The sequence below is a fragment of the Molossus molossus genome, unplaced genomic scaffold, assembly GCF_014108415.1.
Source record: "Molossus molossus isolate mMolMol1 unplaced genomic scaffold, mMolMol1.p scaffold_m16_p_13, whole genome shotgun sequence".
Lineage (NCBI taxonomy): Eukaryota > Metazoa > Chordata > Mammalia > Chiroptera > Molossidae > Molossus > Molossus molossus.
In genome coordinates this window covers 3,557,838-3,570,799 of record NW_023425348.1, presented here as the reverse complement: position 1 = coordinate 3,570,799, position 12,962 = coordinate 3,557,838, and the positions used below count along the sequence as shown (strand labels likewise).

The 12,962-nt window shown below is 38.9% G+C and overlaps 1 protein-coding gene across 1 annotated transcript in view; it reads right to left on the bottom strand.

The window, feature by feature from the left end:
* PDGFD (platelet derived growth factor D) overlaps positions 1–12,962 on the bottom strand; it is a 279,190-nt gene that overhangs the window by 208,225 nt on the left and 58,003 nt on the right. The gene's annotated exons all lie outside the window — the stretch shown is intronic.

The window sequence follows — 12,962 nt, the reverse complement described above, 5'->3', positions numbered from 1 at the left end:
CAGCGACAGGGAAAAGCCCTCTGTGCCGGTTTCCAAACAACAGAAGCAGAGAAGGAGAGTAGATTTGAAATGTACCGAGTCAGCAGCTGGACTCTGACAAAAGATTTCAAATGTTTCAGTTCGTATAAGAAAGACACTTGATGGAGATTTGCAACAACCTTAAAATTTTACATGACATGGCTAATAACAAGTTGTGATGCTAAGAGAAACTTTTGCAAACTATCAATAAATGAAAAGAAAAATTTTGATTAGCCATACTAGCAGAAATCCTGCATGCTCTTTCCATTCTTTTTACAGAAAATGACATGTCACAGTCATGGCCATATAAACAATCCAAGAATATAGGGTCAAAAATGTAGAAAAGTATTATAAAGACATGTCAGCCATTTAATTATTAACAAATTATATATGATTTTTCTAGTTTTATAGATACCAGTGGTACTTACTTGCTTTTTGTTTGTAATTTGTTGTTCTTAATTCTCTCATTCTAAATACCTATTCACTTTCATACCTAAATTTCTTTTAAACAGAACCCTCCAAATTGTATAAGCTTGCACCCACACACAATCTGTATTATTTGTTGACCTCAGATCCATTTATGGTTCATATCTCTCTGATGACTTCATATTAAAAAAGTCTGATGGATAATTTTCTTATATATATATTTTTTATCCTCACCAGAGGACATTTTTCCATTTTTTGTTCAGGTAGACTGGGAGGGAGAGAGAGGAACAGAGAGAGAGAGAAACATCGACGTGAAGGGACACATCGAGTGGCTGCCACCCACACAACCGACAAGGGCTGGGGACAAACTGCAACCGAGGTACGCGCCCTTAGCGGAAACCAAACCCAGGTCTCTCAGGACCGCAGGCCGATGCTCTAACTGCTGAGCCAAACCGTCCAGGGCTGATGGATAATTTTCAAAATATTTTTTGTGGCTATTTAGATAGTAGAGGAGTGGGGGAAACGGAGAGATTTGTACTGACAAATCTATTAACAAACACTTTGGGAAGAGAGCATTATTCCTGAGCCTGGGCAGGGGTAGGGTCTGCCTTCTCCTGGCCGCTGGACTGGTGTCGCTGTGCCTGAGTCCAGGAAGGAGGAAACAGCAGTACCGTGTCTGGTGAACACCTGCCTGTGTTCCTTTTCCACGCTGCTACAACATATTACTATGAGTTTTGTGGTTTAAAACAACATAAATTTATTCCTATAGTTCTAGAGGTTAGAAGTCCAAAAAGGGTCTCGCCAGGCTCAATTCAAGGTATCACAGAGCTGCAAATACCCAAGGCTCTGGGGGGCACCATTCCCAGCTGCAGAGGTCTCCTGCGTGCACTGGCCCAGGCCTTCTCCATCTCACTTCAAAGGCAGCCAAGTTGGGCCCAGTTTGTCTCATGCTCCATCTCTCTGGTTCTTGATCTCCTGGCTCTTTCTTCCCCTTATAGGGACCCTGATGACTACCCTGAGCTGCTCAGACACATCAAAGCTACCTCTACTCCAAAATGGCAGCCGAGTGAATGGAAGCTACACAGACCGTCTCCCAGGACTAAACTGGAATTACAACTAAAATAAAGACAAATCGTCAGGAAAAAGCAACAGAAAAGCAGCTTGCGAGGATCATATAACCAGGGACACTGACTTGATCCTGGTAGGATAGCGGAGGCGTGAGAGGGGGGCTGGGAGCCCACAGTTAGCAGTGGCCTGAGCTGTAAACAATGCCCTCAGGTTACACTCCCAAGCGGCTCCACAGTGCAGAGTTGGGAAAGACGCTAAAATAGCCACAGCCACTCACCTGGGGCTCTGGAAGAGGGAGGGCGGACTGGACTGGAACTGTGTGGGAACAATTGGGATTTGGAGGGCACTCAGAGCTTTTGCTGAGTTGCAGCCATGCAGGACAGTGGCCATCATACTCCTTCCCAGGGCTCTGGGGAGAGCAAGTGTCCCTTCCCTCGGAGATTCAACCCCAACCAGGTGGGTCATTAAAATGCAAATTGAGGCTAATTAACAACCAGCATCTACCCCACCCTTGTAAAATCTCCTTATGCTGAGCACCTGAGAAAGTTTTCATTCAACTGAGAAACCAAGGCTCTTCAAGTCACCACTACTGATAGCCTCCAGGAAAAAAGCTAGAGTTTAACTGAACCATTCCTGGGGTAGCAACTCTAACCAGGAAAGTAAGACTTAACAGTGGTGTTTAACGTGGGTCCTCCCTCGCTCATCCAAACCCAGGAGAGGGAGCCACAAACAGCAGAACACCACCACCCAAAGGGAAAATTTGGCAGGCTTCAAAGCCCACTGTGATAGCCAAAATGATGAAATGCAGAAACAAAAGCCAAATGAAAGAACAAGAGACCTCTACCAAAGATGAGATGAATATGGAGCAGTTAAGCAAGTTAACAGAGCTAGAATACAGAGCTATGATCTTGAGGAAGCTAAACAGCTTGAGTAAGGACATCAACACCATGAGTTAAGACATAGAAATGTTGAAAACCAACCAACTGGAAATTAAAAACCACCAAGAAGAAATCAAGAATAATATATCAGAAATAAAGAACATATTAGATGGTCTAAACAGCAGAGTAGAGGAAGCTGAGGACTGGATCAGTCAATTAGAAGACAGGGTAGAAATAATCAATCAATCAGAAAAACAAAAGAGAAAAACAATTAAGAAACAGGAAGACAGCTTAAGAGAACTGTGGGACAACTGGAAACGTAATAATATTCGCATCATATGAGTCCCCAAAGAAGAAGAAAATGAGCAAGGATTAGAGAATATATTCGAAGAAATAGTGACAGAAAACTTCCCTAATTTATTGAAGGAAGAAGGCATTCAAGTTCAAGAAGCACAGAGAGCCCCAAGTAAGAAGAACCCAAAACAGGTCTACACCAAGACACATAGTAATCAAAATGCCAAAAATTAAATACAATAGAGAATCTTAAAAGCAGCAAGAGAGAAGCAACAAATTACTGACAAAGGAACCCCCATAAGGCTCTCAGCTGACTTCTCAACAGAAACACTACAGGCCAGAAGGGAATGGCATGAAGTAATCAAAGTCATGAAAAAGAAGGATCTGAATCCAAGACTCCTCTACCCAGCAAGGCTGTCATTCAAAATAGAAGGTCAAATAAAGAGCTTGCCAGACAAAAAAAAAAAAAGACTAAGGGAATACATTAACACCAAACCAGCACTGCAAGAAATGATAAAAGGACTGCTGTAATTAGTAGAAGAAATGAGAAGAAAAATATAACCAAACTAAACAAAAATGGCGGTAAATAAGGACATATCAATAATCACCTTAAATGTAAATGGATTGAATGCTCCGATAAAAAGACACAAAGTAGCTGATTGGATAAGAAAGCATGACTCATCTATATGTTGTTTACAAGAGACCCAACTCACAACAAAAAACTCACATAGGTTGAAAGTGAAGGGATGGAAAAAAAAATCTTCCAAGGTAATGGAAAGCAAAAAAAAGCTGGGGTAGCAATACTCATATCTGATAAAATAGATTTCAAAATGAAGGCCATAACTAGAGACAAAGAAGGCCACTACATAATATTGAAAGGATCTATCCAACAGGAAGATATAACCTTGGTAAACATATATGCACCCAATATAGGAGCACCAACATATATTAAAAATCTTCGGGAGGACTTCAAAGGAGAAATCAACAGCAATACAATTATAGCAGGGGACTTCAACACCCCGCTCACATCACTGGATGGATCATCTAGACCAAAAATTAACAAGGAAACACAGACTTTAAATGAAGCGCTAGATCAAATGGATGTAATAGTTTTCTATAGAGAATTACTCGCCAAAACAGCAGAATTCACATTCTTCTCAAGTGCACACGGGACATTCCCCAAAACAGACCCAGGTGTTAGGACACAAAATAAGTCTCAACAAGTTAAAGATGATTGAAACCATATCAAACATCTTCTCAGATCACAATGACATGAAACTAGAAATCATTTGCAACAAAAACATGCAAAGACATTAGAACACATGGAGGCTAAATAGCATGCTATTAAACAATGAATGGGTTACCATGAAGATCAAGGAAGAAATTAAAAACTTCCTGGAAAACAATGAAAATGAACACGCAACAACACAAAATCTATGGGATGCAGCAAAAACAGTTCTAAGTTCATAGCACTACAGGCCTACCTCAAGAATCAAGAAAAATTTCTAATAGACTATCTAACCTCACAACTTAAAGAATTAGAAAGCAAACAAAAAGAAAACCCCAGAGCAAGTAGAAGGAAGGAAATAGTAAAGTTCAGACCAGAAATAAATGACATAGAGACCAAAAAAACAATTCAAAGGATCAATGAAACAAAGAGCTTGTTTTTCGAAAAGATAAACAAGACTGATGGACCCTTAGCTAGACTCACCAAGAAACAAAGAGAGAAAACCCAAATATACAAAATCAGAAATGAAAGAGGAGAAGTAATAACTGACACCACAAAAATACAAAAGATCGTTAACAACTACTACGAACAATTATATGGCAACAAATTCGACAATCTAAGTGAAATGGACAAATATCTAGAAACACATAGTCTCCCAAAACTGGACTGGGAAGAGCTAGAAACTTGAACAGACAAATAACAACAAAATAAATTGAAGAGGTAATCAAGACTCTCCCAGCAAACAAAAGCCCAGGCCTGGATGGCTTCACAGGGGAGTTTTAGCAAACATTCAAAAAAGAACTAACACCCATTCTCCTCAAACTATTTCAAAAAATTCAAGAAGAAGGAAGACTTCCAAACTCGTTTTATGAGGCCAGCATAATTCTAACTCCAAAACCAGAAAAAGACACTAGAAAGAAAGAAACCTACAGGCCAATATCCCAGATGAACATAGACACCAAAATCCTGAACAAAATACTAGCAAATCGAATCCAGCAATACATCAAAAAATTATTCACCATGACCAAGTGGGATTCATCCCAGAGATGCAAGGCTGGTACAATATTTGCAAATCAATAAATGTGATACACCACATAAATAAAAGGAAGAATAAAAACCACATGATCATATCAATAGATGATGAAAAAGCATTTGACAAAATCAGCATCCATTTCTGATAAAAACACTCAGTAATGTGGGAATAGAGAGAGGGATCATATCTCAACATAATAAAGGCCATATATAAAAGACCTACAGCCACCATCATACTCAATGGGCAGAAACTAAAAGCATTTCCCTTAAGAACAGAAACAAGACAGAGATGCCTACTTTCGCCACTCTCATTTAACATTGTACTGGAAGTCTTAGCCACAGCAATCAGACATGAAGTAAAAATAAAATGGATCCAAATTGGAAAGGAGGAAGTGAAACTGTCATTATTTGCAGATGACATGACATACCTAGAAAACCCCAAAGACTCCATCAAAAATCTACTAGACTTAATGAATGGATTCTACAAAGTAGCAGGATACAAAATTAATGTCAAGAAATCAACAGCATTTTTATACACCAATGATGAACTCACAGAAAGAGAAACTGAAATAACAATACCATTTACCATCACAGAAAAAAAATTAAGATATTTAGGAACAAACTTAACCAAAGAAGTAAAGGACCTATTTGCAGAAAACAACGGGACATTGAAAAAAGAAATAGAGAACAATATAAAAAAGTAGAAGCACATACCTTGTTCATGGATTGGAAGAATTAACTTTATTCAAATGTCCATATTACCCAAAGCGATCTATAGATTCAATGCAATCCCCATCAAAATACCAACAACATATTTCACAAAACTAGAAAAAATACTTCAAAAATTCATATGGAACCAAAAAAGACCCCGAATAGCCACAGCAATCTTGAAAAAGACGGAGAAAGTAGGTGGGAAAACAATACCAGATAACAGGTTATACTACAAAGCTACTGTAATCAAAACAGCCTGGTACTGGCACAAGAACAGACATATAGACCAGTAGAACAGAACAGAGAACCCAGAAATGGACCCAAGACATTATGCTCATTTAATATTTGACAAAGGAGGCAAGAGCATTCAATGAAGTAAAGACAGCCTCTTTAATAAATGATGTTGGGAAAATTAGACAGGTACATGCAAAAAAATGAAACTAGACTATCAAGTTATACCATACACAAGAATAAACTCAAAATGGATAAAAGACTTAAACCTGACCCATGAATCTATAAAAATTCTAGAAGAAAATGTAGGCAACAAAATTTCGGACATCATACACAGAAGAATTTTCACTGATACATCACCTAAGGTAACAGAAACAAAGAAAAAAAATAAACACATGGGACTTCATCAAACTAAAAAGCTTCTGCACAGCAAAAAAAAAAACCAAACAACCATCAAAATGGAAAGGCGACCCACTGTATGGGAGAGCATAATTGCCAATGATACATCAGATAAGGGGTTAATTTCCAAAATATATAGAGTACTCATATAACTCAACAAAAGGAAGACAAAGAACCTGATTTAAAAAATGGACGGAGGAACTAAATAGACACCTCTCCAAACAGGACATACAAACGGCTAAGAGACACATGAAGAAATGCTCAACATCACTAATCATCAGGCAGATGCAAATTAAAACAACAATGAGGTATCACCTCACACCTGTCAGAATGGCCGCCATCAACAAATCATCAAACAACAAGTGTTGGTGAGGGTGTGCAGAAAGGGGACTTTAGTTCACTGCTGGTGGGAATGAAGACTCGTGCAGCCACTATGGAAAACAACATGGTGTTACCTCAAAAACTTAAAAATTGAACTGCCATTTGACCCACTGATCCCACTTCTAGGAATATACCCTAAGAAGCCTGAAATACCAATTAGGAAGAATACATGTATCCCCAAGTTCATAGCAGCACTATTTACAATAGCTAAGATCTGGAAACAGCCCAAGTGTCCATCAGTAGAAGAGTGGATAAAGAAGCTTTGGTACATATACACAACGGAGTACTATGCAGCTGTAAGAAAGAAAGATCTGTTATCCTTTGAGACGACATGGAGGGACCTGGAAACTATTATCCTAAGTGAAACAAGCCAAGCAGAAAAAGACAAATACCGCATGATCTCGCTTATTTGTGGAATATAATAAACATAACAATCTGAGAAATAGGGTAGACCCAGAGACGTCGAAGTAAAGTACAAAGTGACAACTCTCAGAAGAGGGGGTGGTGGAAAGAGGGAAGAGATAAACCACAGAACTTATATACATGTACGCATAACCAATGGACATGGACAACAAAGCAGGTGACGGGGTGTGGGGGATGGGGAGGAGGGTGCCAATGGGGTGAAAAAGGAGAAACATCTGTAACAAAAATAAAATTAAAAAAAAAAAAAAAAGCTATTTCTAAGACAGCTGATGAGCAACTTTAACTCCAAACAACCCACCCAGAACAGGACCTTTAAATGATAGGAAGTGGTGTTTTTGAGAAGTGAATCATTTCCCTAATCTAACAAGAGCAACTGATGACACAAAGTAGCTGCATACTTCACCATCTTTGGAATCTGTTGCTTTTCATTAATAAAGAAGCTTTCAATTGAAAGAGATTAGACTTAAAGAACAATTGAAAGTTTACTTTGATTGTCAACAATGCAGAAACATACTTTTTTTTTTTTGCCTTAGACACCTTAACATCCTTTTAATGCAGATGACTATGTGAGGAAATATTGAGGGTTACCTATTTGGAGTTTTAACTCAAAGGGGCCATTTTCACTAAATCAAATGTTTAAAAATTATCTGTAACTATTGTGGGTATATGTCTCTGAAGAAAAGTGTATAGCTTATCCAGAATTATAAATACTTAAAGCTAGAGAAAGTGTATCTCAGAGATCATCTGGTCCAGGGCTCCCCAAACTACCTGTGGTGAAGAACTAGTTTTTCTTTTTTAATATTCAGTTTATCATTGACCATTTGTATTATTTGTAAAACAGAATGAAAATGAATCACTAATACATAAAATAATGAAAAAGCTGAATATATAAGAACATAAGCTCTAATTTGTAATCATTAGATTCAACAGAAAAAATTCTGAAAAATTATATAAATTTATAACACACACTCTCAATTTCTGTACTTACCTCGTCACAGATGAGTTAATTCATTGGTCATTTCTGGTTCCCCAACCAGACCTGGTGTGGTACTGGCAAAGTGCCCTTATTTTATAAAAGAGCAATGTGAGAATCATGATAGTCTCTATCTTTCTCTCTCTCTCTGTCTCTCTGTCTCTATCTTTCTCTCTCTCTCTGAGCACTGATTGCATACTGAGCTGTGATCTAGATTCTTCACATATACTCTTTTATCTAGTCCTCAAAAAATCCTTTTCAAGTAAACAATAGCCTTGTATTACAATGGAAGAAGCTGATGTCCATAAAATGTAGTTCACCTAACAACACAGCACAAACCCTGGGCTGTCCAAGTGTCTTCCTCCTGCCCTACTTGATCCTTAGAAGACAACCTTCAATCAACATAATTGGTTCTTTTTTCCAGCTAATCAAAAGGCTTATGAAAAAGAAAACTCACCCTTTATTTCAGTTTTTATACTACTAATCTTGGAATTTGTACAACTTGGAATTGTACCTTGCTCCTGATGATTTTGTGTATCAGAGAAACATGGAACAAAAGACTAGATGGAGAAAAAAGTGACAGAGAAGGAAAAATCACTTGTAGAACAAGCTGGGGCCCATACTGACAACAGTTGTTGACCCTGCATCTCCTACACACTCTGCACAGCTGTGTTTATCTATTTTTTCCCTACCAATGTTAATCCCAACAAGGTAAACCACTGGGGAGTTCGGTTATTTCTCTCCTTTTTTTGAAAGAATGTTTTCCTGGGAACTTTCACGATAGTGAATATTTATTAAATATGGTATCCTGGTTGGGAAATAATTCACTCTTGTCTAAAAAAAGCTGTAAACAAATACAAACATAAAATTAGTAAAAGACTGCCCTGGCCAGTTTGGCTCAGCGGTTAAAGCGTCGGCCTGCGGTACAGAGAGACCCGGGTTCGGTTCCCGCTGAGGGCACGTACTTCGGTTGCAGTTTGTCCCCGGCCCTGGTTGGTCGTGCGGGTGGCAGCCACTCGATGTGTCCCTTCACGTCGATGTTTCTCTCTCTCTCTCTCCCTTCCTCTCTCTCCCTCCCACTCTATCTGTACAAAAAATGGAAAAATATCCTCAGGGTGTGAATAAAAAAAATAAAAAATAATAATAATAAAATTAGTAAAAGACTAGCAGCATAGCATTTGCAAACTTCTGATCATAACAGTGATTATTTGATACCTGGGAACTAGTGCTCGGGTTCTAGTTACTAGCCTAAGTGCTGTTTCTCAACAAGGTGCTGTTTTTGTTTTTCTATAAAGTGGACTTTACATAATAAAGAAAATTTTACATTCTCTTTGTCTGTATATGAAAAGCAAACAGGGCACCAGGGATATTATGTAGACAATTCAAGTAAAAAGTTCTTGAAATGTCTAGTTAACCACCTCAAACCATTGTTTTATTTGTCTATGGAGACAAAAACTATGGTTGCTTAGTGAATGTTAAATATGAGTGTGAGCATCTAGTATTAATAAGTGTTCTATCAATTTTAAAGCTAGTAAACTATGAGTCAATAATATCCTGAAGCCATGAATTCAACTAATTAAATGTTTAAAGTGGAATTTATTTGTCTTTATTCTGCATTTATGAATTCAAAGGAAAAATAACTTGTTAGCAAAGCTTTCAATTTTAATGCAGACTTTGAAAGTTTTTTCAAATGTCCTTTGTTTTGTATACACCTGTATTTTGCTGTTATAGTCCTTCTGGGGTCTGTTATTTCTCTAGCCCTACTTTTCCCTTTCCTTTTCTCTGGTTTACTATCTACTGTAGACATTAGGTGCTTACTGCAAAAAATAAAGAAATGTCATAAAATAGGTGCTTCTAATAGGCAAAGCCCACTAACTAACACAATCCGTCTGCACCTATCCATCGTATTAGACTCTGGGGTCTTCTCTCTTCTTTGCTCGGGAAAAGCTAAAGTAATCCACCAAGGCTTGGTTCAAAGACTGATCACTGATTTATTCACAGTTGCTGATGCTGGAGAAACAGAGGTGAAGAAGTTGTACCCGACTCAGTTGACGTTCATACCCCAGAAGGAAGACAGTGTGTTACAACTGCACCCGCAGACGAGGGTGCAAGGTCCTTAAGGACAGCCAAGACAGGGCAAGGGTATCCTGCAGAAGTCAGTGTGTGTGAACGATATACATCAGCAAGGAGTAGGGAATAGTCACGATGAAAGTCCTCATCTGAGCCTGGGGGAAGGACAAGAGAAGAGAGCCTGGAGCTGGGGTGTGTGGGACACTCGGTGACGCAGGCCGGAGGGAACAGCAGTTTGCACTGTACGGGCTGCAGCGGGCCCGGAGACGGAAGCTGCAGAATCTGTTTAGAAGATGAAATGGCGTTTATTGACAGATGAGATACTGAGAGGGAAGAATCAATCAGGCTTCTCAAATATCAAGCTCAAGTGGTTGGCTGAATGGTACAGCCGCTCAATAAGATATAAACATAGAACACATTTGGCAGGAAAAAAAAAAGATTGTTTTTTGTTATTGTTGTTAATCCTCATTCAAGGATATTTTTTTCCATTGATTTTTTAGAGTGGAAGGGAGGGAGGGGGAGAGAGAGAGGAGAAAAGAGAAAGAGAGAGAAACATTGATGTGAGAGAGACTCATCGATTGGTTGCTTCCTGCAGGCACCTGATTGGGGCCTGGGATTGAACCCACAACCCAGGTAAGTGCCCTTGACTGCAAATCAAACCCATGACCCTTTGTTGCTTGGGCTGATGTTCTAACCATTGAGCAACAACTGCCAGGGCAAAAAAAAAAAAGATTTTTTTTGTCATGCTGAATATATATGACGTAATTAAATTTATGTGGTAATGGTGAAATATACAAGGAGTGATGTCCACTAAACAGTAAGAACAGGAACACCTAGGAATCAACAGTGAACAGATGGTAATTGCAGTGATGAGCATGAATACGATCATCCCGAAAGAAAGTGTGCAGAGTGGGCAGAGCAGAGAAGAGGGCTTGGACAGACTCCTAGAGAACAGTGACCTTAAAGGTATCACGCTTTTCCTGTAGTATGTTAATAGTGCTTCCAAGTGGACCATGCCAGGCTCCACATGCTGTGTTTTCACAGGTATTTTGTTTGCAGCTCAAGCCAACTAAAGTCCTCACCTTCCTCCTCCCAGCTCATCTCAGCCACAGAGAGCCGCTGTGCCAGTCTCATCCGGCACGAATACAACAAGTATAAAGGGCCAAGAATGACATAAACACCAATCTATTTTAAGAGTAAGGAGGGAGAAAAGGGTCAACTTGTGTATCCAGCTGTTGTCAGAGCAATCTATACGCAATTCTAGGAGGTAAATTCCACTTTAAGGCATGAAAAGACTTTCTGACCATTAAGTGAGCAGGTGTGAAAAGGCTGCATGACATCGTGCTGAGTCCGCTTCACTGAAGCCTTATCCACAGCCAGAAGACGGGCTGAGACGCCCACGGGGGCAAGTCCAGCAGAGTCGTAAAGCCCTCATCTTCCCTGTGGATAATTGGTATAAATGTTTATAATCATTAAGTCAGCGGTGTCCATGTCCATTTGTTTCTCATTTATTTAGAAAAGATGAATAAAATTCATTTTATTTATCAAAGTGGCTAGAAAAAGTTTAGATGCGTTTTACTAGTTTAGAGCGAAGCAATGTTTTGACAGGCAAATGTAATCGTTTTAATGACCTAATGAATCCCTCTCAGTTTTGGCTCCAGTCCACACCGTACCCTTTCCTAAAGGCTCTACAAAATGACAGTTTCCCTCTACAGGAAATCTGCAATCTACACGTAGTCTTTCCTGTTCACATCAACTGCTCATGAATTTAAAACAAAGGTTCTTAAAGAATCCAGACAAATTACTGAAATAACTTAAACATCTTCAAGTAGAAAACAATAAAAACTGTCACTGAGCTAGCATTTCTTTTAAATCTGATAAGTCAGAAACACTAACTTTTAGACTTTGACTTTTACTATTAAATTGCTACAACAGCCCGGCCAGTGTGGCTCAGTGGTTGAGCACTGACCCTGCACCAAGAGGTCGCCAGTTCGATTCCCAGCCAGGGCACATGCCCAGGTTGTGGGCCCGATCCCCAGTGGGGGCATGCAGGAGGCAATCAATCGATGTTCTCTCTCATCAATGTTTCTATCTCTCTCCCCCTCTTCCTTCCTCTCTCACTAAAATTAATAAAGAAAAAAATTTAAAAAAAATTGCTACAACAAAGAGGCACTTTGATAATGCCCATTTTCATTAACAAGCTCTTAGTATTGACGAAAGGATTCCAGTTTCAGCTGTAGGCTGTGGGCAGCCCTGCTAAGTTGCAGGGACAGCCAGACCATTTAAAGTAGTCACGTAGTCAGATGGGAGAGGACTAAGTATAGATAACGAGCCTCGGGGATGCTCAGAAAACATGCCTCCTTCACAGAACGGCTCTGATGTCAAGCAGCATGTGCTTTGGCAGCTGAACTTCCTGCATACCAGCTATTTGACCTTGAGCAAGTCAACCTTTCTAAATTTTGTTATCTGGTAATAGCACTAACTATATACCACTTAGGGTTGTTTTCTGTATCAAATAAAATAGTACATATAAAGGGTTGAGCATAATAAGAAAATACTCATGCACACTTTTTATTTGTAACATTATACTTTGAGGATTTCTACCTCAAGTGTTTGTGAGAGATCCCAATTTCAGATTTTTAAAGTTGCTCATATTAAAATTATCAGAGACATATTTACTATAAAGTAGTAATTATATATTATATGTATTCAGACCAAGGTTCAAATAAAATCACATGATGTTATCCTAAAATATTTCTTTCTTGTTTACAGACTCTCAAGAACATCCCACTAGGAACATTTTAAGAATAAAATTACCAGTTATTACATG